Here is a 27576-nt window from a genome sequence, read left to right on the forward strand (position 1 = left end):
TTGGGTAGCTAAGATATGCGTCCATCTTGTCAGGTAACTACAAGCTAACTTCACACCTGTATATCTGAGGGCTGTGGCCAAATGGGGATGCCCAAAGCTAGTCTATCCAGGGCCTCTAGAGGAAACAAGAACTTGGAAGAACAGCAGTGAAACAGTAGTTTGAGGCTGAGCTGATTCTACTTGAAGCATGCTGAATATCCAGAGACACTCAGGCAGAAGCCAGGCTGAATCTTTAATACCCTCTCCCTGCACATGATTCCACAAGAGAGAACTCCATTTCCAATCTTCCTTCCATCTTCCTGAGTTTTTGCTCTCAGAGATTTCTTTATACCAGTATCTAGGAATAATACTGGTTGAGGTAAACCATGTCTTGTAAGTTTTCTTATTTAGTCCTCTGCATGGAAGTTGGGAAGGAATGATCAAGAATTGTTCTTGATCTCAAGGAACTGCAAACTTAAGAGATCATAAATCTGGAAAGGAGTTAGCATGTTTTAGCCAATGTCCTAAAAACCAAAGCAACTTTAAAGTTTACAGTTATAATGTATATGTATTTTTCATGTGTTTTAGGGTACATTAGACAGTGACCAGAAGATGATGGAGCATTAAATTATATCTGAATCCACAAGTAAATATATTCTTCAAAAGCCCTTCTTCAGATTCAGATTCTGTAGCAGCACAGAAAATTCATGGAACACACATGAGGTGGTGAGAAAAGCCAAAGAAAGCCAGAGGGCTGGAGAAATGGGAACTGATATTTCAGGACAAACCAGTACTGTCATTTTGTCTGTAACTCTGTGCAAATATATTTAGGACTTGATTGAGTAAAAAAGCAAGCCAGTGCCTTCTGTGAGTATATGATTTTTTCTAAAAGTCAGTCATAGACTCTTCCTATACCATTCAAGTGGAAGAAGGAGACATAATTCTATCTGAGGTCCTGTTTGGGGACACAAATTGGCCCCTTTCAGGCCCAGAACAAGGGAGGGTGGAGACAGAAAAGAAGGCCCAGAACAAGGGAGGGTGGAGACAGAAAAGAATGCAGTTAGATTGGAGGCTTGTTGTAATTGAAGGGAAGTTAAGCAGGACCCAGATTCCACCTATAGAATATAGTCCTAAAATATATGCAGCTTTTCCAACTGATGACCCTGAGTGTGTGAAGCTTGACCCACGTCTATGCTAGGAGTAAGTAAGCCAAGTTGAAACCCTGACATCTACCTGTATACATAGCTAGATACTGTGGTCTGGAGCATTAGCTTCCATCCCAACTGTGCTTTCTCCATATTCTCTGAATTTCATATATAAGTCCTAAAACATTTCAGGGGTACCTAGAGGACCATGTCCCTGCTGTCTGGATGGCCAACAGCAGCCAGAGGAGTGACAGAAGCCTTCTACAAGACTTGGATTATCACTTTGGGGATAAGGAAGAACTGCTTACAATGTAAGCACCTGTGTGGGGTTAGAAAAGCCCTAGATGACACCAGCAAGAGGGGTAGGGGAACTGGCAGAACGGGTAAAAGCCATGGAATGGCAATAAAGTTGAAGTCCATGAAGGCTTGGCTTTTTCCCTCTCCCAATACCAGAATATCGAATGTGTATATGCATATGTATATGTATATACATATGTATATATATGTGATTCACTATCATCATTGTTTATACAATTGTGCTGAATATGAACATTATGTAGAAGCTCTTGGTCAAGAAAAATGTTCTTTTAGTCTGCAAGCAAATGTAGAGGGGACAGGGAGACACAGAAAGAGAGAGACAGAGTGAGTGAGAGAGAGAAAGAGAGAGAGAGAAAGAGAGAGAGAGACCACACGTTGTGTGCATGAATGGGGATGTTTTTATGTGCCTAATCAAGAAATTGTTATCCCCTCAAGGGCATACCTCCAATCAAACATGTCTTTCAGTTAAACCCCAACATCTAGTTTCTATAACATTCTAATAGTACATTTAGTTAAAACTATATGGAAATATTAATTCATATATGAAGGTAGAGCCCTCATGATTCATGGTGAAGGTGAGATGAACAAAACGGGAAAGTACACACACACAGCAGGTCAGAGAGAAGGAAGGAGTGGAAAGGAACAAATTGGAAGCATGATTGAGAAGAAAGACAAACAGGCAAACTGACTTAGATAAGGGCACACAGTAGCTGAAAACTGAAGACAGTAAACATCACCCATGTAAAACAAACAGCACAAAACAAAGAAATAAGAAAACACAGATGTTGTTCAGGTTGCCTTGTTACCAGTTGATATTTAGGTATCCAGGAAAATTAATGAGTGAGAGGACAGGGGTAGGAGATGAAATGGGTTAAGGTAGGAGATTCACTAGTATGTGGGGAGGGTTGAACAATGAGAGGGCAATGAGAAAGGGGTAAAAAGGATCCAAAGAAGAGGGTAAAATGGTAGGTTCTAAAGGTCAGTTAAGGATGATTTCAGGTGGAGGAAAACTAGGGAACACCAAATTAAGTGGAGCGGGTTCAATGGAAATCAATGGCAAGTAGTTTTATTTCATTTTATTTTATTTTTCTTATTTAGTCTTAGAAGAAGCCAGAATTAAATACAGATTAAATACAAAGGCACAAAAGTCTTTTCAGTGGAATAACAAATCCCTTTATTTTCATCTAAGCCAGCAGCTTGACTTCGGTCACTGTTGTGACTTACCTGATCCTTAGGAAAAAGAGAGGGATAGTGAGTTAACTCCTGTTTCTGGGGACTCAGATGGCACCACACTGGCTTCCAAGGGCCTCAGTCTGCATGGCAGACAAGTGAGCAGATCGCACAGTAGGCATCAGGGAAAAACTGAGCTGATCCCTACAGCAGCCATCCTGGGAGAAATTGAAAGGCCATGATCAGGCCTTAACCACTGCCCCGTGCTGGACTCTTAATGGCCTGTGGACCTTTCACTGGTCTGCCTGCACCTGTCCAGGCTTCAAAGCACCATCAAGAGCTCGGGCATCCAATCACGCAAAGAACTATCAACCCACACCCAAGCCCTGGAACAACATTCACACCGAATCTTATAAATGCCACCTGGCTCCAGTCCTGTAGAACTGAATTGCCAGCTTTCTAATTTATTTCAGAATTTGCAATTAATCTATTTTCCTAGAATTTTAGTCATCATTAGTATATTAATTGACCATTGTACTTCCTTCCTTCATATAAACTAGTGAAAAAAGTAGGTCATGACTTAGTACTCAGACTAAGGAACTAAGTTTAAAGTAAAAATAGGTAAAGGTGATTTTTATTCAGTTCCTTCAAAATGAACGTATAATTTTGTTTATGGAATTACTAGAGAGTTATATGGAGTAAATATATTGTTGAATAAAAAAAGAATTGTAGATGACTATTTCATCTGTACCTAGTGTAAGCATGACAGTCTAGAGGGCTGAATTCTCCAATACCCAGTGGCTTTGGGTAATGGAGAACTACTGCTCTTTGATAAAGAAACTCAGTAATCCATCATGTTGCTAATTTAAAATGTAATGTATGTAAGGCTTGCATTGCAAGTGTTGGTGCCTCATTGTGTGGTATCACCTAGCGATCACATTGTATTTTCCTAATATTTGGATATCTCATGGGCACAAATCAGACCTACATATTGCCCGTTGTTCTCCACATGGAACCGCATTAATTATTTTAATGAGGACTAAACATTGAAGTGAGAATATCATGGGGTAGCCACCACTCTGTACTTAATTGATTTTGTAGTATGTATATCGAATGCTTAACTGCATTCTTTCCCCCAACTCCACCTTCTCCTCTTCATTCCTCTACCCCTGCTCCCTTAACCCCATCCCACCTCTTGCAAGTACCCATTAGTTGGCAGTTAGTTGTTGGACTTTCTCTTTGATTTCTAAGTAACTGAACCTTTTCAGGTCTCCCTTGAGTCTATCATATTTCAGCTTATAACTGAAATATGGTATTTGTGAATACTTGTATACCTTCCAACACATTTACTTATAAGTTTATAAGCTACCTGTAGCCAGGTTCCACCCATGCATCTTTTGTCTCTCTGGGCCTGGACTTACTTCACTTAACCCAATTTTTCCCCCAATCTTTCCATTTCTTTACAAATGGTACAATAGGAATGCCTTCTAATAGATGGAGTCAATTTCTGCTGTGTACACATACCACATTTCCTATCTGTTGAGTAGCCTCTGGGCTGATTTTATAACTTGGCTATGGTGACAAGTGCTAGAGTAAACACAGTTCTGCTAATGACTACTGTATCCTGGCTTGCAATTTTTTTGGGGTAAATGCCTAGGAGTGGAACTGCTGGATCCCACAATTTAGTTCCTTTTGGGAAAACTCCACACTGCTTTCAGAATAGTTGAACAAGTTTGTATTCCCAAACTAGGGTTTCCTTCTGGCTGCATATCTTCACCAGCATCCCTTATTGTTTGTTTTCTTGATTATGGCTATTCAGATGTGGTTGAAATATAATCTGAGTGGTGTTTTGATTTGCATTTTCTTTCTGGTGAGAGATGATGATCACTTCTTCAGGTGTCTGTTGGCAATTATTATTATTTTGTCAGTCATGGGTCTTGAAATCTGCACCTAGGCTCTGTCCCCAAGCGCTGCAGTGCTCTACCACTTGAGACACAGTGCCACTCCTGGCGCTAAGAGTCTCACAGGCTTTATTGCCCAGGCTGGCTTTGAACCATGATCCTCAGATCTCAGCCTCCTGAGTAGTTAGGATTAGCGGTGTGAGCCTGGTGACAGGCTGTAGTGTCAATTTTTAATTCTTCCTTCTTCCTTCTCTTTACCTCTTTAGTCTGTTCATTAATTAGTTTCTTGTTGTTTCCAAAGTTTAACTTTTAAGCTTCTCTGGATATTAGGATATTGGGCCATAGTCGGATACTACACAGAACTTTACAAGAATTTCACTTGGCAAAGCAGCATCACACAGGTGATAAAACACCCTAACTGCCTCACACCACCCAAAAAACTCCAATTTATCCCTCACTTAATTAAAATACTGAAAATGGTTCCCAGAGAACTGTAGTACTGCATGAGAATTTTTAATGGGTTCTATTCTGGTTCTATGCATTGTCCCCAAACCTCCCACCTTCAGCAGGCACCTTCAGGTGCTCCAATATCCAAGATGGATTTTTAACCATCACCTTTCTAAATTGCCTCCCACTACTTCTGCACCTGCCATACTGCAGAGATTCCACTCTCCCACAACAGGTGCTTCTTGGCAGAAGCCCAAAGCATCCTGGACCAGTAATCACAAAAGGGCCACAAGGCCAGGGCTACTCCAAGTGCTCTTGAAAGAGTACAGTCCAGTACAATATACCTTCAGGGCTTTTGCTGTTCTGGGAAACTCCTGGCAACGCCGATTCTTATGGTGCAGTACCACTTTTACTTCACAGCACATCTTCATTGCCTCCATGTCTATGATCATCACAGCATATAAGAAATTCATGAAAGACATTGCTTGAAGGAACTGAAATATGAAGATGATAGCTTCTGAAGCTAGTTCCTCACTGAAAACTGAGAGGTTACAAAAGGGCAGTAAGGAGGCCTTTCTTCAGCAAGTCATTTCTCTGCTCTATATTGTCCCTCTTTAGGTAGCAGACCTGCTGAACTGGAAACACTCCAAAATAATGTAAGCGTGCAGACTTACCCAGGAAGACTGCCATATTCATCTGGATGATCACATAAGCACTCACCTGTGGAAACATAGTAACTTCCTGATTATGTGCTTCCTGCAACCCCCAAAACACAGAGCTCTAGTCAGACTCTCCAGAGGCTAAGTGCTCAGAGAAGCATTATTCAAATGGAAGAGCTTATGCCCAGTTGAGGAAAAAGTGGTATGTGTAGCACCTGGAGATAGAAGTGCAGAAGACATGCTCTGTTTTGATTCCATCTTTCAGAGACTTCAGTTTTATCATTCTTGATTCTCACACTGTGGTGCTCAGCAGGACCATTCCTTACAGAGTTCTGGGATGGGGCTTATCATCTCTCCCTGTTGGTCTCAGTTCCTAGCATGGAAAAACATTTTCAATGCCCAGAGCCTCAGTACTGCCCTGAAGTTGATGGCCCTGCCTGGCAATTCTTAGTTAAGAATAAGGCCTGAGACCTATGGCTTGAAAGAGTCATGCAGGCTGAGGGAATAAAACAATGCTCAGCAGGTCTTTATGAGTCAGAGGACTATTAAGTTGTAATATATATTCTGGCTTCTCCAAAACACATGATGTGAAAAGTATGTGTACAGGAGCTTGATAGGGCTAAGCACAGGTCATGGGTATGTAATAGAGGCAGCTGTGATTTCTCAGAAGCTGAGATGGTAGAAGTTATGAGTGCCAGTTGGTCAATATAGAAAACACTTCCTAGAGCATTTGATCTCTGTGCCCTATTGCAGTTTCCTGTGTGGATGGACCAGTCAGTGTCCAGCGGGAAAAGCCTCTATACAAATATGCACAATAATGTGACGTGGGGGTAACATGTAGGTATTCCAAATGTCTCTGACCAGTCATAGAGCCAGAAGATCCGAGGTGCTTCCTTGGGTGTAGTGCACTGTAGGGATAATGGACTGCATTCTGAACACTGACTCTTGTTTTACCTGTGAGATCTTGAGAAAAGGATTATGCTCCTGTGTCCCAGTTTGCTCTTCAATTAGATCTTGAGTAGAGGACCTAACTTTCTTTGCCCCAGCATGCTCACCAGTGAGAGGAAGAGAATAATGGCCCCAGCTAGACAAAATTGTGGTGAGAATCAGAATGGGTTAATACTTCAGAATCTCTTAGTGTGTGGCATACAAATAAAATGATCCAATTGTTTGCCTAATACTGCAGGCATTTATGAAAAGAAAACAAAATAACTGTACAGCCATGGAGTTGCTTATGCCTGAGTTTACTATGTCTGAGGTGCCAAATAGTCTAGTCTAGGATGAGTTGGAGAGAAGGGCAGAAGATGAGCAAGGAATTCTGGGGCTTCTGACATATAAGGCATGCAGAATCAGAGAAATCCTTCAGGAGAGACAGAGGGGGAATTTTCAGGAGAGGACAGAGGAAACTGCTTCTGCTATTAGAGCTCATGTCAGTACCCCAGGCAGGGAGTTAGGGGGCAGTGGGGGGTGGAGGAGGTGGGAAGATGCAGTTGATGTACTAGCCATCTCTGCCATTCACTGTGAAGCATCTGGTCTTGCATTTATGACTGGTTGGAAGTACTGACAGAAGCCTAATGTTCCCTATACTTCCTGGTCTACCAGTACTAGAATCTGTGGAGAGTAAACAGGTAACTTCAGTGCCGCAGATAATCCCTGGCAGCAGGCACCAAACCAATCATAGGAGAAGCAATGTACATACCTCATGTCTACATGACTCCAGCCATTTACTACCTTTGCATGACTCACAAGATCCAATATGGAAGGTGCCATGCCCAAAAATATTTATTAGGAGGAAAATTATTAGTCAGACTATGACACTCAGCTCTGAAAGAATCATGATTGCCTAAGAAACTTATAATGCAAGACTACCTACAGTGAGAAAATTAGTAATTAGGAAGGAAAGCATATCCATTCCACCAGATGCTTTGCAATTTTAATACAGATACAAAATAGTATAGCCACTATAGAAAAGGGTTACTTTGGTTCCTTCAGAAACTAGCCTATATGCATTCCATCTCAGTAAATATCTTCCATCCAGGTACTCTGTACTTGGTTGTGTAGATAACCGCACTATAATTTTATCCATAAAACCTATGCTATGGAATGAACCTAAATGACTGTGAACAGATAGATGAATAATAAGCAAAGGGTGTACATGAGTGTTTGAAATATGTAAAAGTTATTTTATGTGTTGATTTGTATGTAACATGAATGTCTTATGTATATTAATTATGTATCTGTACATATGTAATGTTAGTATACATATGTACAGATAGTCATAAACATACACATATAAATATATGTACACACATGCCGGGGCCAGCCGGCAGCAAACCAGGGTTCTCAGATTGGGATTCCTGAAATAGGGGGCAAGGACTAGGAAAAAATAGAAGAGAGACAGACACACCGGGTCCGGGATGTCTGCAGCCCAAGTAAAGACAGCCTCGTTTATTCAACTCCAGCTTATCCCTTCTTGAAACCAGGGAACTTCCAACTGTTACATTCATATGGTAAATCTTCACTCCTCCATGTAGGCTGTCCCCTTGAGGTCCCTTTAGAACCCACAGTTTCTGTTTCTTGTCTACAAGTTGGGAGTTGCCTCAAGAATTGGCTATGAAAAACTTTAAGATGGACATGGTGGCTCATCCTAGCTACTCAGGAGTTTGAGATCTGAGGATCAAGGTTCAAAGCCAGTCCTGGCACAAAAGGATCTGATTCTTATCTCCAATTAACCTCTAGAAATTGGGAAGTGGGGCTTGGCTCAAGGGTAGGGCTATAGCCTGGAACCAAAGAGCTCAGGGACAGTGTCCAGGCCCAGGGCTAGGGTGGTAGCCTTCAGCTGAAAAGCTCAAGGACAGACTGAGGCCAAATTCAATTCCCATGACCCACAACAAAAAAGAAAAGGAGGAAAAAAAGAGAAAAGAAAAAAGAAAGAAAGAAAGAACAAGGAAACATCTTGGATTCCACCTGCACTGTTACACCAGAGGACTGATGCAGAACCATGTGTTAGCTTGTACAGATGCCTCTTCTGCCCACCAGTCAGGCCCTCTGGGAACCCAAATGCCAGACCTCTTCTATACACACAATTGCATCTGCCCCCCAAAATGCATGCATTCCTCACGTCCCTTCAGTCTGAAAGTCCTTTCCAATGGGTGGATGGATCACCTCTGTTCTCCATGTTGTTGTTTCTGGATGCTTCATGATGGACACCTTGACTGGAATGAGATGGAGTCTCAGTATGTTTGGATTTGTGACTCCTTTATAGTCAGATATGTAGGTCATTTTCATGTCTTTTTGACTAGCCTAGGGGTTACAGATCTTTGCTTTGCAGAGAGATTTCAGATTGATGTAATCCCATTTATCAATCCTTGCTCTATGTAGTGAGCCAGTAGAGTTCTAGTTAGGAAGTTATTGCCTATATCATTCACCTGCTCTCTCCTGTACTGCATTCAAAGTTTCAAATTTCTTTCATCAAGGTCTGTGATCCACTTGGAACTGATATTAGTATAGGGTGAGAGATAGGAATCCAATTTTTATCTTCTGCATATGCACATCCAGCTTTCCCAGTAGCATTTTTGGAAGACACCATTTATTCAAACATATGTTTGGGGGCTCCTTTATAAAAAATAAATCAGGCTTGGAACCTTGATAGGCCCAGGCACTGAAGTCTGTGGGACTCTTATCTCTAAGTAACCACTTGGAAACAGGAACAGGCACTGCAGCTCAAGCGTGATAGCCTTGAGGCAATCACGCTTGAGCTGCAGAGCTCAGGAACAGTGCCAGGGCCCAACATAAAATAAATAAATATAGAAAGAAAAATATGGATGTGTGTGTATACACACACACACACACACACACATATTCCTTGCCTCTTCCCATTTCATTGGGGCAGTTTTTGTCTCACTGCTATGCTGTCTATATTACTGTGGGTATGTAGGAAATTTGACGTTTGGGACTGGGTTAGTTCCAGCACTGGTCTTATATACATTTTTGGACCACTTTTTCTTTCTCTGTGAAAATTCACATTAGGACTTTGCTGGGTATTAGGTTGAATTTGTATTGGCATTATGACCATTTTCAAAATGTTAATTCTGCCTCTCACAAACATGGAAGTCTTTCTAACTTCTGGTGTATTTATCAGTTTTTTTTCCCCAAGATTTTATAGTTTCCAATGCAGATGTTCTTTGGGACCTTGGTTACGCTTATTCCTGGGTGTATTTTTCTATTTGTTAATTCCTCTCATATCTTGGTAGTTGTTGGGAACTTCTGGGCTGCAGATGGTTTACCAGCTCTAGGAGTAACATAATGCAGGGGACATCCTTTTCCCTTGGTGTGGAAGGAACATGGTTTTCTTTAAAAGATGCACAATTCAACCTGTCATGGTTTGAATAAATTAAGAAAACCCAAACACACATTTCCTGCTCAGGGAGTGGCACATGCCTGTAACCCCTTTATTTAGAGGCTGAGGTAGGAGGATCCACCACAACAGGCCAGACAGGACCTCATGATAGATTTAGGGAGGTATACTGACATTTTCCTGCTGTGAAGGAAGAGCTTGTAGAAGAGGAATGAAGTTGTGCTTTTGTGCACTCTAGATAGGAGGATGCCAGCAATGTGATCTCCCTCTCACAGCCTTACTGCTCTACTGTTCCTTCCTTCCCTTACGTCTACTCATTTGGGATCTTTCTGTGATGGCCATGATCTTTTCCATTAATGTTTTGATGGAGTAAGTGGATTATGTCAGTTCTACAGGGAATCTATTAACAACCCATGTGCCTCTCAAGTTCCATGTGGCAGGTGACCAATTCACTCTAAGACTGGTCAGCTGAACTTCTCCTGAAACTACCTGTGCCGATTATTTTAACTATCCTATTTAAATATCCTATTGAAGGATGGTTTGATTCACAGAAAGAGTTTTCTCTGTGCCTCTTCTGCTTCCCACATGCTGGTTGACTTTCTCTGCCAGGGCTGCCATTCCTGTTGCTGCCTCTTATTCCTATGCTCTGTATTTTTCCCTCTGTTTCTGCCTTCTAATGCATCTCTCCTGTTTTCTACTTTTCTATCCCCTTCAGTCAAGACAACTCCTGGAAATAATAACAAGCTTAACTTCTTCCTCTGTTCCTTTCTTTTCATTTTCAAGTTGGGAGTTTGGATTCAGCGGTTGTAAAGCAGGTTAACTAGAGCCAGAATCCAGAAACCAGCTCCCTTTCCCAGACATTCTCTGAAAGGCTCATGAGTTCTATCTCATCCTACTAACTCTCATAACCACTCATCCCTGTGGGGAAGTAGTGGCCAGTTTGTCCTTCTAAGGGGTAGACAATTCTGAGCTAAGTCTAACCGAAATGAGACACCTGCAAAAATGCAATCCCATGTGTTCTTAGCCTGATCTTTTCACAACTCCTACTTAAGGCTCCATGCTATGGGAAACTTTTCTTCCAAGAGGCATTATCCCTCATTTCTCTAGTCTATCCCACTACCATTGCTTTAGGAACCACACGTGTACTCCCACAACCATGGGAAACTAAAAAAAAATTAAGAGAACGACTTGTCATTTCTCATAATGGTATACTTTATTTAAAAACCTTGCACTTTTGCTTTCTGTGTGTTCTCATGTCTTCATTGAATGGTTTTTTGTGTGTGATGACAAGAATCCAGGGTCTTCTTTTATTCAACAACTCAACCTTGAAACCATTGATCCTGAGCACCAGGGGCTTCCTAGGCAGGCCATCTGTGACTTGAAACATTTTCACAGGCTGACTAGAGATTCCTGATATATTTTATGAACTACCTAGACAGTTGTAGTCTGATGCCCATAGGGTGTATTGTTCTGGTCTTCAGAATGGGTCCAGGACATCAAGACTTGAGGGCCAAATGCCTTCCACTGCCAGGCACAACCATCAGAGCTCCTACTCTGTGGTAGGAATAGAGGAGGCAGCAGCTTGGTGTCTCACACAGGGTCCCAATAGCACAGCAATAATATAGAGAGGCCATAGGTAAACCATGGGTCTGAAGAGTGTTGAGCAGAGACAAATGGTTCTAGAAAATCTTGCCAGATGAGGCCCAGGAGACTTTCATCCCAACAGTGAGAGATAGCAATAGAAACTTGGCCACTCGTGGACTGGGACAACTCACCCTCTAAGCCTGGAAAAGGTTTTGGATAGGGAGAGTCCAAACTCCTGAGCAGAATGAGGAAAGGGATTCCATTAGCAAGAACAGGTTTTCCTGAAGAATAAAACATAGGCAACCCTGTGTTAGCTGGACATTGTGGTTTGCAAATCATCTGTACAACCACATGAGAGTGAACAGGATGACATAGCACAGATAGCTTCTGCCCTTTTTTTTGGAGCAGTGGCAATATATGTGCTCATGGACCTGTGTGGGCAAAATTATTTATTTGATAACCATTCTTATAGGCAATTATTTGTTTTCTGAGAATTATTAGAAGTAGCGTGAACTACAGGAATCTGTTTTATTTGAGCATGAGTCCAAGCAAGGGTGGATTCACAGACCAAGATATCCTAGCATATGTTTCAGACAAGGCTATCATGTGATTTTCCTGCTGGGATAGAGAGAATCCCATGTAAGGCCGTCTCTAGGACTCTGGAAGCTGAGTCCTGACAGAAGCCTATGAAACCCAGAATGCTGTGCTTGAGAGATCCACAACTCCCTATCTTGGACTCAAGTACCCAATAATGCAGGCCGTGCAGGAGAGAACCAGCCCTCAGGTGTGAGGGCTCTCTCTCAGCAGAGAAAACCAGTGCTCTTTACTCTGATACTCTTAGTCTCTTCCCCTGGCCCAAGTGACACTTGGCTCCAGAAGGCTTCTTTGCTGTCCACTTCAATTTCTCTCCATCCCATTACTGAACTTTCAGAAATTCTTAGAATGCAGAACAGTATAGACCCTTCAGTCAGAGACCCAGACCTGGAGCATTCTGGCTCCTAGAGGTTGGAACAACCATTTCTGGTGTCACATGGTGCCTAACCTGGTGACCAAAGCTGTGGTGGACATGAGCTATGGGTCAACCAGAAGCTTCCAGGCTCTCAGGCTTTGTGGGTTTGTGTGTCTTTTGTTGTGGCTGCTTTATGCTGAATGGAATATGAGATGCCTGTTATTGTCCATAGCTGTACTTCATTCATGAGCAGTACCATCACTTGGTCTGAAAACTGACGCAATCCCCTACAGTCCTTCTCCAATGCCTACTAGCTCCTGAAGACCCCAACCCACTCCAGGTGAATGTTTGAGAAAAGTGCAATGCTTTGCAGGCTTCTGGAAAGGGCAGGTGAGCACTGTTTAATGGCATATTGAAAGCAAGGCCGAGTCTTCTCCCATGTATGCCAACAGAACAGGGACAAGTTATTAGCAATTTACCCACTTTTCTAATTAAGGAAAACAGAACTCTGCTTTCTGTGGAAAAAAGAGGAAAAAGATGTAAAAAAAGAAACAAGAGTTATGCTGCCTCAGGGTTTCCTACTATTTGACGTTTTTGTTCTCAGCATCCTCTGCTATTTTTAACATCCCAGAAATCTTTGAGCACATCCACCTGTGGTGCTAATGATTTTCTCCAGGAACATTAGATGGGAAACTTGAGATTTCAAATGGAATCAAACCTTCTTGGGCTATCTATCGCTAAAGTAAAAGCTGTCAAAGGCTTCATGTTTTCTGATTTTACACACAACATTCATAAGGATACAGAGGGCAGATAACTGAGATTCAAGGTGGTTTCCACTTGTTTAAGGTCTCTTAGATAATAATTGTGTCTGCATATCCTGAGCATATCTCTGCCATTTGCTTTTAGGTAACTTTGAAGAACTTATACAAACCAAGAGCCTCCTGTCCATCTGTGCAGGTGGGATCTCCTTTGTGGGCTGTTGTAATAGTTCCAAGGATAATGTTGGTGGAGACTGATGCAGCATCAAAGGGGCACATGTTGAAAAGGTGTGTGTTACTATTGGTGAGGGTGTTCTTTCATAGGAAACCTGGTCTCTCCAGCTGCAAAGCTATAACTTCTCCTCCCCAGTCCTTTGGAGCCTAGACATAAAGCATCCACACCTGACTGCCATGCAGGAGTGTCCCCTTACCAACTTGACTTGATGCCTCCATTGATGGGGAGATCCTTCTTTAATTTCAGCTGGGCTGTGCACAGATGGACTATGTCTGATGAACAGATCTTCTGCGGTACCTTCCCTAGTGCCTCATATTAAGCATTTACTCCCTTCTGAATTTGTCCCAATAACTTCAAAACAGAACGAATATCTGTGTCTGTGTTCATATGCCAGGCTATCACAAAGCAAGTGAGGGGAAACTGAGAGTGACAGGACACTGTTTCTCACAGCCACGTAGTGTGTATGCTGTGAAATCATTTTTCTGTTCTCTGGACCCAATCCAAGAAGAACCCAGAGCATACACAGGATGCAACTCCATCTGGCAGGGAAGATCCTCAAATCTATGATCCTAAGAGACATATGTGTGTGGAGAGGGGACTTGAGGAAGGGCTGATGTGAGGCTGAGAAAAAGGGAAACAAGTGGCTTCATGATGACACACAAAGCAAATGGGCAGAGTATATCAATACTGACAAGAGAAGACTGAGGTTATATATCCTGTGCAGCTCCTGTGGGCACACCTGGGACTGAGGTAAATTCAGAAGGAAGAAAAACTCACTTACTAACAAAGAACTCTTTGGGAAACATCAACCTACACTGGTATGGTGGATCCTTGAACTTTCCTTTTGCCTACATCTTCTGGACTTTTCTTTTCTCTTTGTCCTTTAGAATCAGCACCATATAGTGGTGTGAGGGTAAGTAGGAAGAAGAAACAGTAACACAAGAGACCCAGACACTGTGACCAGGCAAAATGGAGGTCTGCTAGTCTCAGGTGCCTCAATAAGTAGGATTATGGTGAGCCACACTTCCTGGCTCACGCTACTTCTTGGTATGGAGGCTCACATAGTCAGAGAGGATTCCAAAGAAACATCCCCAATCCTAGAGATTAGTCTGAGACCTCATATGTGACTACCGGTGTACTTCCATGCACACATCTCCCCTCTGATCACCATCTCAGCTCTGAGGACACTACCGAAAGAAGCACTCCCTTTTCTGAAAGGTTAGGCAGAGAACCATAGAGTCAGACAGACTGTTTTCAGGAACACATGACTTCTTTATTTAGGCCATAGGGTTGTGAAAGAAAAGGGCTTAACAGATGGTTCTTTGGATGAGAAGGTTCTTGGAAATGCCTTCTTAGTTTTCAGAGATTTCCCCACTTATTTTTTTATATGATCAACAAATGCAGTCCATAAAGATGCCTGTCTGAGGGCTTTAGCCAGTGTGTGGGTTGCCAAATATGAGTTGTGGTAGCAAGGAATGAGACATGGATTTGTTGTCCACTTTCCAAGGGACTGAAGGAGCTAGACATGTTAGTGTTGACATGGGCCTATCCAGGGCTGAGTTTATATTCCTCAATTGCAAGAAGTCGAGAGGTTCAAAGAATGCCCTGATAATGGCTTTCTACTTTGGTTTCAGCTAGTTCTGCAGGAAGCTGTTAGAGTGGTCATGTGTTCAGTGAAAACATTTTGGCCAAGGTTGTTATCTATTTTAGCTTAAATAATACGTTGCAGGAATGTGCAATCAAAACAGGAGTCAGGTAGCTTGTGCTTGAGTTTAGAAGGATCATTTCTATTAAATAAGGTAAGATGAGCTTCTTCCAAGAGGTGGAGTCTGTTAAAAAATGGCACTGGGAAACGGGGACTCACACTTATAATCCTAGCTATGCAGCTAGGACAATACACATCCCTAGAGTTCAAGCCCCACGGACAACAACATCACCTCCACAAAAATGGAGTACACTGGAGGAATATCATGTAGGAGTCTTCTAAAGAACAGTTCCTTGGGGGCTAATTTGGTGAGACCACTGCTCTAGGGAAGCTGAAGCAAGAAAGTCTGCATTCTTCTGCTAGGTAGGGCCATAGAGTTGCCCTTGATGGCTTGTGTGAACTGCCGGAGGAGGGATGGAGTTGTACAGTTTGTAAGGGAAGGTTGGTTTCAGGAGTATGGAGGCATTTCAGTAATTAGGTCATACAGTTTTGAAGACAGTGTCAAAGGGTCTTAAAATGAGAAGTCGGTTGGCCAGTATTTTGTTGAGAAGTTTTGCATCGATGTTCATCAAAGAAATAGGTCTATAGTCCCCTTTCTTTGATGAATCTCTGGTTTGGGGATGAGGGTTATGCTGGATTCATATAATGAGTTTGGTAAAGAACCTTCATTTTCAATTTCATTGAAGAGCTTGAGGAGTATTGGTGTGAGCTCTGCTTTGAAGACCTTATAGAATTCAGCTGTGAATCCATCTGGCCCTGGGCTTTTTTTAGGTGGAAGATCTCTTCTGGCCATTTCTATTTCAGAGCTTGTAATAGGCCTGTTGAGTTGGGTTAGTTCTTGGTTCAGTGTGGGTATGTTAATATTGGCTAGGAATTCATCCATTTCATCTAGATTCTCAAATTTGTTGGCATAAAGGTTTGAGAAGTATTCCCTCATGATATTCTGGATCTTGGTCATTTCTGTTGTGATTTTACCATTTTCGACTGTGATTTTGTTTATTTCAGTATGCTCTCTTTTTTTCTGGTAAGATTTTCTACGGGTTTGTCAATTTTGTTAATTCTTTCAAAGAACCAACTCCTTGTTATGTTGATTCTTTCTATAGTTTTTTTTGGATTCCAAATGATTTAATTCTGCTTTGATTTTAATAATTTGCTTTCTTCTACTGGGATTAGGGTTGGTTTGTTGCTCTTTTTCCAGGAGCTTAAGGTGAGACATTAACTTGTTGGTTTGCAATTTTTCCAACTTGTTGTTGTAGGCACTCAGAGCTATAAATTTTCCTCTGAGCACTGCCTTTGCTGTGTCCCAAAGGAGTTGGTATTTTGTGTGATCCTTATTGTTAAATTTCATAAACTGTTAGATTTCTGTTCTGATCTTTTCGATGACCCATTGGTGATTCAACAATGTGTTGTTCAGTCTCCATGAGTTACAGGGTTTTCGATGGTGGACATGTGTGTTCAGTTCCAATTTGATGCCTTTGTGGTCTGAGAGCGTGCAGGGAATAGTTTCAGTGTATCTGAATCTGTCCAGGTTTGTTTTATGGCCTAACATATGGTCTATTTTGGAATCTGTTCCATGTGCTGCTAAAAATATATATATTGTGTTGTTGCTGGGTGGAATATTCTGCAGATGTCTGTTAGATCTAGTTGGTCTATATAATTTTTCAGTTCTAAGGTTTCTCTGTTGAGTTTTTGCCTTGTTGATCTGTCCATAGGTGAGAGTGGTGTGTTAAAGTCACCAATAACCACTGTGTTTCGATCTCTGTATGATTTCAGTGAAAGTAAAGTTTGCTTGATGAAGTCCAGAGATCCAGGATTGGGTCTGTAGATATTTAGGATCATTATGACTTCCTGGAGGAAAGATCCCTTTAGTAGTATGTAGTAACTTTCTTTGTCTTTTCTTACTAATTTTAGTTTGAAGTCTATTTTATCTGATATGAGGATGGCAACTCCAGCCTGTTTATGGGGGCCATTAGCTTGATAGAGTTTATTCCAGCCTCTCACTTTCAAAAGATGTTTGGTTTTTTGGGTAAGATGTGTCTCTTGAAGACAGCAGAACTATGGATCTTGCTTTAAGAAGCAAACATAAAGGGGATCCAAGTAGGGAAAGAGGAAGTAAAACTATCCCTCTTGGCAGATGACATGATTCTGTCTTTAAAGAATCCTATAGACTCTACTCCCAAGCTCCTTGAGCTGATTCAAAACTTTGGAAGGGTAGCAGGCTATAAAATTAACCCTCAAAAATCAACTGCCTTCCTTTATGCCAACAGTGAGAGGAATGAGGCACTAAACAGGAAAGCAACTCCTTTCACAATAGCCTGAAAGAAAAAAAAGTACCTAGGAATTAGCTTAATAAGAATGTAAAGGACCTTTTTGATGAAAACTTTAAAACCCTAAAAAAGGAAATTAAAGCAGAACTAAGGAAATGGAAAAACCTCCCATGCTCCTGGATTGGAAGAATCAACATTGTGAAAATGACCATCTTGTCAAGGGCTATCTACAAATTCAATGCAATACCCATCAATATCCCAATGGCATTCTTTAAAGAAATAGAAGAGGCAATCCAAAATTTCATATGGAATAATAAAAGACCCCATATTGCAAAAACACTTCTTAGCAGAAAGAATAGCGCCGGGGGAATTTCAATTCTAAACTTTAGTCTATTACAGAGCTATAATTATCAAAACAGATTGGTACTGGCACAAGAATAGGTCTGAAGACCAATGCAATAGAACTGAGGACCCAGATATTATACCACAGACCTATAGCCAACTAATCTTTGACAAGGGAGCCAACAAAATAGAATGGAAGAAAGACAGCTTCTTCAACAAGATGTGCTGGCAGAACTGGTTAAGCACCTGAAGAAGACAAAAGTTGGATCCTTCTTTGTCACCCTGCACTACAACTAAATCCAAATGGATCAAAGACCTGGAGGTAAAAGCTGACACACTGAAAACTGTACAAGAAGGAATAGGAGATACAGTAAGCCTCCTTGGCACAGGTCGAAACTTTCTTGGTAAGGACCAAGAATCACAGCAAATAAGAGAAAGACTGAATAAGTGGGATTGCATTAAACTGCGGAGCTTTTGTATGGCAAAGGACATAGCTAGTAAACTAATTAGGAAAATCTTCAACAATCAAACAATGGACAAAGGCCTCATATATAAAATATATCAACAGTTCAAAAAATTGAATCACTCCAAAACTGATGTCCAAAGTAGCATCCATACCATTAAAAGAGAGCCAAAGACTTAAAGAGAGTCTTCTCTGAAGAAGAAATAGGAGTGGCCTACAGACACATCTCTGGTCATAAAAGAAATGCAAATCAAAATAACTCTAAGATTCCACCTCATTCCAGTTAGAATGGCCAGGATCTGGAAAACTAATAACAACCGATGCTGGAGGGGATGTGGCCAGGAGGGATCACTACTACACTGTTGGTAGGAGTGCAAACTCATTCAACCATTATGGAAAGCAGTATGGCAGTGCCTCAAAAGACTAAACATAGAGATCCCCTATGACCCAGCAATTCCACTACTTGGCATTTACCCAACCATCCAGAAATTAGGGCATACTAAATCCACTACTTCAACAATGTTCATTGCAGCATTCTTCACCATAGCAAAAATATGGAACCAAATTAGATGTCCCTCAGTTGATGAGTGGATCAACAAGTTGTGGTATTTGTACACAATGGAATTCTATGCTGCTGTCAGGAAAAACAGCATCGCCCCATTTGTGAGGAAATGGAAACTCTTAGAAAAAAATCTTATTAAGTGAAGTAAGCCAGAATCAAAGAAGTTAGGCTCAATGGTTTCCATCATTTGTCATAATCAGTAGAAACCTTGGGCTCTACTGGCAGAGATCTGCAATAGAGCAAAATCTTGATACATAAGGCCATATAGTATGAAGCTAATTGAAAAGACCTCCAGGATATTGAAACAAAAGCCATATAATGAATGATTGTTGTCCTTAATGTACTATGTTATCTCTCATCTCTTTTGCTGTTTCTTGGTTATCTCATATTGTTACAATATTTCACTTTGTTACCTGAGATATTGAATTTATTTGTATTTGGTTATTTCAAATTGGATAGGGAAGTGAGGAAAACCTAGACAGGGGGGTGGAAGGGAGGGTAATAGGGACCAAGACATGTGAAAGGGTATCAATATATGTGAATTAATGCATCTTCTACCTGACAAATATCATGTAACCCTTTTATTAACTACAATAAAAATATTTTAAAAAATGAGAAGTCAAAAGTTATAGAAAGCAAGTTTTCCAAGCAAACTGAGACTGCAATTTATGAATCCCATTTTCTTTGAATCCTGGTCTATTTCAATAGCTCATTTATCTTAATTTATATGAGTCTAAGGAAAATCAGTTGTAAGTGATAGATTAGTAAAAGCAGAAGCTTAATTTTAGCCTTGTGAGCTCTTCAGCTCAAGGTTAGTGGTCTACAACCTTGTACCATACAGCCACTTAACAGATGCTTTCATACTTATTTAAGAAGTGAGCATTAGGTTATTGTAGTATGAAATAATCATCATTTGTGTATTATTCCTCTAAACTTTTGGTTTTCCACATGCATAAAATTAGCCTTGCATGGACTCATACCTCCAGCCCAAGTACTACAGGAACTCTTCATTCTATAAGCTAGAGGCTGTGAAGAGAAACACAAGCCCCTGAGGTTGAAAAAACATTTTGTGGATAAAGAAAACCAACCTTGCTAACTGACTGAGGATTAATCTTAAGAATGAGTGTGGGCTCTGGTCCATATGATTAGCAATCTCTGTGATAGTTACATTTTTCTCAGGTGAATATGAGGGCTTAAGAACCTACATTGCATCCATCTGTACCCATCTATCTCACTTTGATGTCACTGACAGTGACATATTCTGCCCTCTACTGTCAGTTTTATGTCCCTATTTGACTATTGGCATTTGCTCATCTTCTTTTAAATGGAATTGTATTACCAAGGAGATGTACAGAGAAGTTACAGTTACAGATGTAAGGTAGTACATTTGTTGTCTGACATTGTTACCCTCTCCCACGTTTTTATCCCACGTTCTCTCACACCACCGTTTGTTGTAAAGTTCATTTCCATCTATTGTCTTGTGGGTATTGCTGTTGCATTGATTCACCCCTTGTCCTTTGTCTCACCGTTTTATTCTTCCCTTTACTTCCCGAATTCAGATAAACATATATACAATACACTAGACAGCAAAATCAAATACAGGAAGCACAGGGGATAAAACAACTGGGAGCAGGGGAAAATGAAAGAGAAAATAAATAACTTCGCATAATATCTTAGAAACAGCAACCACAAAGAAAAACCTCTTGTTTCCATACCATGGAGTTCATTTCACTTAGAATAATCTTATATGTCAAATGTACAAAGCTATTGACTATTGTGAATCTCTGGTAGGACTATCCTAGACATACAGTAATTATAATTGTGGGAAAATGTACCCTGATTTGTGTGCCCAAGCTGCTCAAAACTAATCCTTAGATTTCAGTCTTCTGAAATCTAGAATTAATGGCATATCGTGTGGGTAGGGCCGGTCAGATCTGGCTGAGTATGCTAGAGGACAGTAGAAGCACACTTCCTGCTCATAGAGATGTAGCCTACAGGCACGTCTGCCTAGCTTGACAGCCATGAGCTGTCCATGCTCCCTGCACTCCCCCAAACTACCAAGTACCTTAATCAACTCCATGCTAGGTGATTGGAAGGGGAGGCTCAGGAGGTTGGGGTGCTGGAACTATATAATTCCTGATCAAGAGACCTGCTCACATTCATCCTCCTGGTGTGTGTACTGTGTGCACATCGTTCACGCTTACCCCCTGCCAGAGAGCTAGCCCCACAATACGACACTTCCAGCACTTTTAATAATTGTTAAAATGGTAAACTGGGATCCCTGCCCCTCATGAGGAGGGGATACCTGCTTGGTTTGGGGGAGGGAGGCTGCTTTGTGTGGCGATCAGCCAAATTCACGTACCAGTTCCAAGTAAGGTGATAGGTAAATTGAAACACTAGGCTGTAACCCTACTGGCTACCTGTGTGTGGCTGAAGCTGGCTATATCATCCCTTCTGTGTATGTAACAATCCCATTGGTCACCTGTGTGTGGCCAAACAATGGGTTGCACTTAAAAACCCTGGGTGAGAACTGCTCAGGGTCACAGTATCAGCTCCCAAGTCTGTACTATGTCCTTGGCCAGTCAGTTCATCATTTACTTCCCCAATAAATTCACCTTTAAAAAATGGTAAAGTGGGGCCAGGAGTTTGGCCTAGTGGTAGAGTGCTTGCCTAGACCTGGGTTCAATTCCTCAGTATCACTTATATAGAAAAAAGCTAGAAGTGGTGCTGAGACTCAAGTGGTAGAGTTCTAGTCTTGAGAAAGTCCAGGAACAGTGCTCAGGCCTTGAGCTCAAGCCCAGGACTGGCAGAAAAACAAATAGTAAAGTGCCAGGTGCGTATGGTGTGATGTATTCCAATAACTCTCAAGAATCCAAACGCTGAGGTCAGAACATTAGGGCCTTGATCCATCCTGGAGTCTGTTCACCTCCAAAGGAAAAAGTGGAGATGCACCTTTACAGTTTGTGCAGAGCAGGAAGCCCTTAATCAAGTCTTAGTACCAAGAAAGAATTTGAGCAAATAGAAAAAAGAGGAAAAAAAGTATCTCTGTTTTTCCACTCATTGATTCTGCCACAAAATTTAAACAATTCTGTACTTGGGAAGGTGGCACTGTTGATCCTGACTCTTTGATCATCATATTCACAGAGGTGGCTAACTCTTACAAGAGACTGAGTGTATCTGCAAGTAGAGTTGCCTTTCCTGTGTGGACTTGTCACCTATTGACAAATACAAGTCAAAAAAGTTATAATCCTTAAATTCTGTTCTCTTTCTTCCCCAGTTCTGGTAGCTCCCTGCTTGAGAGCAAAGATTTGTATTATAACTTTACCAGGCCAGCTTCAAGTTCACAGAGTTCAAAGTTCTCTGAACAGTCTTCTTTACTATTAACTACTGTCACTGAATCTGCAGGTCTGCATGCAGATCAGAAACCAATTTCTCAGGCCTGTACTCATTCATAGCATAGTTGCTTAATGAACCAGTGAATAATTTGGAGATTGAATAATTTGGAGATTGAATGATTTGGAGATTGGAGATATAAAAATACACGAAGAATAGAAATATTTGGGACTGGAGAGATAAAATTACAAGGGCTTCTACCTGGCTTTGCCAACAGGTTGACAGTAATGAATGAAGTCTCTTGCCAACCAAGAGTGACTTCTGGACACTGGTGCTCTGCAGCTCCTAATCAGAAACATGGATCTTGATGCCAGACTTGGGAATCAATTTGAGGACCTGCCGAGGGTACAGGAGGCTGGCCATCACAGTGTAGTCCAGAGTCCTTGTCAGTTCATGTGATTGGACAAAATGGCTTGGAGTAGCCAACACATAGTCCAGATGCAGAGGTTTGAGGAGAAAGCAACCAAGGAAAACTGGACAAATCTGCCTATGCATGTGGATGAGTCTCTGCCCACTTCTCACCTAGCCAAAGCCACATGGCCCTAGGGAACCACAGAGAGGAGAGTTACATTGCTTTCATCAAGGGTAGATAGAAATGGGAGAGCATTTGGGTGCCTTGTTCCTGCAAGCCTAGCCTCAGGAGTCCTATCAATGACATTTTTGGAGAGATGCATGACAAGGTAGTTACCTATATATCCATTAACTATCTTAATGTTAGGCAATATGTTCAATATGTGCAACTTAATCCTCACAAAACTCCTATGATTGAGTATTCTGATTTTAATAGTACAGAATATACCTAGAGACTATGTGTTTGCTCTTTATGTCAAATGGAGCTGAGACTTGAATGTACACAGGGTGTTGGGGTTTCTTTTGCCAGTCATGGACTTCAACTCAGGGTCTAAGCACAGTCCCTGGACTTTCGCAAGGCTAGAGCTCTACCACGTGAGCCCCAGTACCACTTCTGGCATTTTTTTCTATGTGTTTGGTACCAAGGAATCAAACCTGGGTCTTTATGCATTCTAGGCAAGCACTTTACCACTAGGCCAGACTCCCAGACCTTGTAGTTCCCTTTTAACTCACCTATAATCTGCACAGCCCTCACTCAAAATGAACTATCACTCAAGCCCAATAATATTCAAGAGAAAAGGGAAGATAAGTTTCTTGTTTGAGGAACAGTAAATGGGACAAAATCAAATACCTGCAGAAATCACTGCTCTGGAGTAACTGCCTCTGACAGTTAGGTAGTCCCGAAGAGTCTCTACTAAGCTTTGTAAATTCAGGAGATTGTATCTTGTGAATCACACCCAAGAAGCCTGCAATACCTGGTTAAGAGGAAAGCTGGGCAGCAATTTTTGAATGTTGTCAGAATAGTAGGTGTGCCAGTGCTAGTGAACCGGGGTTGCACAATCAGAATAGTTCCAGGATCTCAGTTTTATATGGAGCCACCATATTTCCAAGCGTTGGTTTCCATGACAGATACAGTATCTACTCTACAAACCTGGCATCCCTGTCAGGAATTCAAGGAGGGAAGGACTGTATCACTCAACAGATCCAGACAGGACAATCACACTTTCTCCAAGAAAAGCTTATCCAGACTCCAAAGGAAGGAAGACCAAAGATAAAGAAAGTGTGTCCTCACCAGTACTCCTCAAACTGAACACAAAATAGAAAGGAAAGGAACACTACAAACCAAACCACATCTACTGAAGCCTGTGTTATCCCAATTCCAAAAGCAGTCCAGGGCACAATGAAAAACAGAACTATTACACATTAATTTCTTCCATGAACACAGAGGCAAAAAAATCTCCTTAAAAACAAGTTTTCAGGGCCTGCAGTTTGGTTTGGTGATAGAGTGCTTGCCTAGCATGCAGAAAGACCGGGTTCCATTTCTCCACTACGACATACACAGAAAAAGTAGAAGTGCTGCTGTGGCTCAAGTGGTAGAGCTCTAGCCTTGAGAAAGTCCAAGGACAATGCTCAGGCCCTGAGCTCAAAGCCCAGGACTGGCAAACAAACAAACAAACACAGCAACAAAAACTGTTTGTATTACCCCAACCTCCTGCCCCAATGGTGGTACTGGGGTTTAACTCAGGACCTTTTAGTTCTAAGGAAGGATCTCTTATTGTCTCCCATGGTTTCTACTGGCTCCCCACTCATCTTCAACCATAGTGCTGGAATTCCTAGCAGTAAGACAAGAGAAACATATAAAGGGTATCCCAATATGAAGAGAAGAAACTCTATTCCTTTTTGTAGACAACATGATCCTGTATTTAAAGAACCCTATAGATTTCCTCATCCTGCTACGTGAGTTGGTTTGGAAGTTTGGCAAAGTAGCAGGTCATAAAATCAACCCACAAAAGCAATATCCGCAGTTGGGGCACTGGACCCCGAGGAGCTTAAGAGCTGCGAGTGCCATGACAGCGAAGTTGGGGACCGGCTCCTGGGCGAGTCGGCAGCGTCCGGGGCGGCCTGAGCTCGGAGGACGCGGGCCCGGCAGGAAGTGGCCTTCCAAGGGCTTGCAAGGGAAGTTTCTTGCCAGTCTGGGTAGTGGTGTGCTCTGTGAGCTGCTCTGCAGCGTCCAGCACCACAAGCAAATGGGTAACTATCTCATGGCAGCAGAAAGCTGGGCGAGAGCAAGGGGCTGCATGGACTGACCGAAGAGATGGTAACAATAAAAGTCATGAATAAGAAGGGAGCCAAGAAGGACACTTATGTCATCCAAAATCTGAGGGGAGAGGAGCAGATCTAACAGATGATCCGCCACGCCAACATCACACAGCTGCTGGGTATTATCTCGTGTTGGAGCTGTGTCCGGTGGCAACTTAACACCAAACAAGTGACTTGTGACAAGAAACTGGAGGAGTCGCAAGCCCCAAGATGCATCTGGCAGCTCGTCTCCGTAGCGGAATGTCTGCGCGGGGCTGGGGTGGTGCACGGAGACCTGAAAATACAGAATTTGGTACTGGATGAAGACAATATCAAGCTCACTGACGTCGGATTGACCAACGGTGCAGCGATTCTGCATTATTCGTACCCCTTCAGCACCCAGTGTGGGGGTCCTGCCTGTGCTGCACCCGAACTGCTGGCCAGGAAGAAATATGACCCCCAATTCGATGTCTACTCCATTGGCGTGAACCTGGACTTCATGTTGGCTAGGATCCTCCCTTTCACTGTGGAGCCTTTCAGCCCAAAGGCTTTATACCAGAAGATGGTGGCCAATAAATGAAGCCCCTCCCCATCGACCTCTTCACAGGGGCCATCAATTTCCTTCCCTCTCTTCTGACCCCGTGAAGAGGACCAATATCCACCAGGCACTGGCAACTTGCTGGCTGAATGAGAATTACACCGGCAAAGTGCCCCATAATGTCACCTTATCTCTGCAGGATTTCTCTGGAAGGCCTGAGTCCCCAGCATGGTGCTGCACATGTCTGAGAAGCCGGGCTACAAAAACAGCGATGTCATGAACACAATGCTGTCCAACCATGCCTGCCACGTCCTTGCCATCGACTCCCTCCTAAACAAGAAACGCGATCTCTACTTGTCAGGAAACTCTGAAATCCAGGAAACCGTGGGCTCCATTTATAAGACCCAGCTCTACCAGACACAGTAGCCCTATCAAGAGGCAGTGGACACCCGGAAAAGACTTGGAAAGCCATGCTGCTGTGCAGGATAAGAAGCCCAAAGAACAAGAAAAGAGGGCATTTTCTTCATCAGATTTTCCAGTAAATTGGACAGGAACCTGCCCTCACACAAAGCACCCTCGCTGTCCCTCCTCTCGCAGATTCAGAACATCAAAGCCCTGCTGAAGGACCTGAAGGCCTCAAGGTCTGCCATCCCTGACAACGATTCCTTTGGCTGCCACAATGTTTTCCATAAAACCTCTGATTCCACTTGGGTGGCACCATCTTCCGTGGAGTTCATCCCCATCTCACCTCCCAGGAGATGAAGAAAGCACAGCCCCAGCAGCTAGGGCCCGGCAGGGCTGGCATCCTTCCCGAAGTAGACCCCCACCCCACGGGGTACGCTCCTTTGAGTCTGTCGATCGCGACGACCATATAGAACTGTTGTCTCCCTACCACTGGAGGATCCTGAACCCACCTGTGAGGAATCCCAGCGACAGGACACTCCAGGCTCTTGTCGGGAAGTGGGTCACCTCTCCAGACCCCACAGCATCCCACCCTGGTCTCATGAAGATAGGAGCAGCCTCCCAAAAGAGGAATGGGTGTGTTCCCCACCTCCTGTTCCCCGAAGTGGCCCAGTGCATCCCTTCAGGTGCCCCATCTGTGTGAAGAGCCGAGGCAGGTTCTCCATGATGGGCACTGGCTATATGTGAGCAAGCGACACCAGAGCCTGAAGCCCTCTGCGGAGGGGTCCCTGGAGCCCAGCATGCCTCTGCTGCAACTCACCAGACCCAGTAGCCTTTACTTTGATACGGCTGAGTTTTAAGAAGCAAAAATAACGCTTGTAAAATAAACAACACCACATCTAAAATAACATATAATTATCAAGTGGATTTCATTCCAGGATGCAGGGAATAATCCAGATTGTAAAAATCAATAAATTTAGTATAACAAATAAGCAGATTAAACAGAAAAAGAAAGGCACAAAATAATCTCAAGTAATTCATCATCCCTGGGGCTGGGAGTTTGGCCTAGTTGTAGAGTGCTTCCCTAGCATGCACAGAGAAGCGAGTTCAATTCTTCGGTGCCACATATATAGAAAAAAGCCAGAAGTGGTGCTGTGGCTCAAGTAGTAGAGCTCTAGACTTGAGAAAGACCAAAGACAGTGCTCAGGCCCAGGATTGGCAAAAAATTCAAACATCCCTTCACAATAACAGTTTGGGGGAAAGTAGGATTAGAAGAAATATACTTACACATAATAAAAGGTATGCATGGCAAACCCAAAGCCAATATCATGCTAATCAAGGAAATAAAAACATTTCTTCTAATCTCAAGAATTAACAAATGTTGTTATTAATACAGTGCTTGAATTCCTAGATAGGGGGAGGGTAATAGCCTTGTGCTGCCCAGCACCCAGTCCAAGTTCAAGCCTCATAACCAACAAAATAAACAAACAAATAAATAAATTGATAGATAGATAAATGTGAATACCTAGGACTATGAATATTCCCTGCTTTGCACTGTATTTTAATGGAATTTTAGGTAATGTCTAATTCTCTGATTTTTGGGGGAGAGACAAAGTGTGAGACATAGTACTCAGGCTGTCCTCAAATGTGTGATCTAAGTGCTAAACTTAAAAGCATAAACCAATTTGCCTAGCATAGATAAAATGTAATATATATATATATATATATATATTCCCTGACATCTGACAAAAGT

General features: G+C 42.2%; 1 pseudogene; it reads left to right on the forward strand.

The window, feature by feature from the left end:
• The first annotated feature begins 15 nt into the window (after positions 1-15).
• On the forward strand, positions 16-26683 carry LOC150040251 (hormonally up-regulated neu tumor-associated kinase-like; annotated as a pseudogene).
• Positions 26684-27576: the final 893 nt, after the last annotated feature.

Source organism: Megascapheus bottae, chromosome Y (genome assembly GCF_031878675.1).
Source record: "Megascapheus bottae isolate mThoBot1 chromosome Y, mThoBot2.hap1, whole genome shotgun sequence".
NCBI classification, from domain to species: Eukaryota; Metazoa; Chordata; class Mammalia; order Rodentia; family Geomyidae; genus Megascapheus; species Megascapheus bottae.